Genomic DNA, 1,678 nt, shown 5'->3' on the forward strand with positions numbered 1-1,678 from the left:
TAGAGGAGAAGAAGAAAGGAATAGAGGAGAAGAAGAAAAAAATAGAATATCTATTTTTCTTCTTCTCTTCTTTTTTTCTACTTCTTCCTCTTCTTATTTTTCTTCTTCTTCCTTCTTCCTCTTTTCTTCTTTTTCCTTATTTTCCTTCCTCGACGACCCAAACCCTAAACAGTACAACTAACAACAACGACTTCTCTTGCATACATATGAACAAATATGATCGATCATCTATCAACAATAAAAACATCATATGATATATGAACAAAAAACTCATATGATCATATATATGCAGAAAAACACATCATATATGAAGATGCTGAACAAAAAATCATCATATATGCTCCATACATCATTACATATACATCAACATATATGCATACGGCGGCCACGGCGGGGGGCAGGCCAGGGGTGCGGGGGCTCACTAGGGGTGGCGTCAGGGCAGGGGCAGCGCGGACCGGGGAGGTGACGGCGCGGGGCGGCGCGGCGACAGCGTCGGGGCAGGGGCGACGTCGCGGCGACGGCTTCGGGGCAGGGGGAGACGGCGCGGCGACGGCATCGGGGCAGGGAGCGGCGGCGCGGTGACGACGTCGAGGCAGAGGAGCGCGCGACGATGGCATCGAGGCAGCGGGAAGAAGAACTGAATCGGAAATTTTCACAAGTGTGGCTTATATAGAAAGAGCATTGGTCCCGGTTCGTGGCACCAACCGGGACCAATGCCACACTTTAGTCCCGGTTGGTGCCACCAACCGGGACCAAAGGTCTCTTTTCCTTTGGTCCCGGTTGGTGGCACCAACCAGGACTAAAGGGTGGTTGTTGGTGTCAAAATCGGTGGATCTCGGGTAGGGGATCCCGAACTGTGCGTCTAGGCCGGATGGTAATAGGAGGCAGAGGACACAATGTTTTACCCAGGTTCGGGCCCTCTTGATGGAGGTAAAACCCTACATCCTGCTTGATGAATATTGATGATATGGGTAGTACAAGGGTAGATCTACCACGAGATCAGAGAGGCTAAACCCTAGAAGCTAGCCTATGGTATGATTGTATGTTGTAGTTGTTGTGTCATACGGACTAAAACCCTCCGGTTTATATAGACACCAGAGAGGGTTAGTGAGGGAGTCCTAGATTAGGGGGTGTCCGGATAGCCGGACTATACCTTCAGCCGGACTCCTCGGCTATGAAGATACAAGATTGAAGACTTCGTCCCGTGTCCGGAAGGGACTTTTCTTGGCGTGGAAGGCAAGCTTGGCGATACGGATATGTAGATCTCCTACCATTGTAACCGACTTTGTGTAACCCTAACCCTCTCCAGTGTCTATATAAACCGGAGGGTTTTAGTCCGTAGGACAACATACACATCAACAATCATACCATAGGCTAGCTTCTAGGGTTTAGCCTCCTCGATCTTGTGGTAGATCTACTCTTGTACTACCCATATCATCAATATTAATCAAGCAGGACATAGGGTTTTACCTCCATCGAGAGGGCTCGAACCTGGGTAAAACTTCGTGTCCCTTGCCTCCTGTTACCATCCGGCCTAGACGCACAGTTCGGGACCCCCTACCCGAGATCCGCCGGTTTTGACACCGACATTGGTGCTTTCGTTGAGAGTTCCTCTGTGTCGTTGCCGTCAGGCTCGATGGCTCCTACGATCATCGATAGCGATGCAGTCCAGGGTGAG

The sequence above is a fragment of the Triticum dicoccoides genome, chromosome 7A (assembly GCF_002162155.2).
Source record: "Triticum dicoccoides isolate Atlit2015 ecotype Zavitan chromosome 7A, WEW_v2.0, whole genome shotgun sequence".
Lineage (NCBI taxonomy): Eukaryota > Viridiplantae > Streptophyta > Magnoliopsida > Poales > Poaceae > Triticum > Triticum dicoccoides.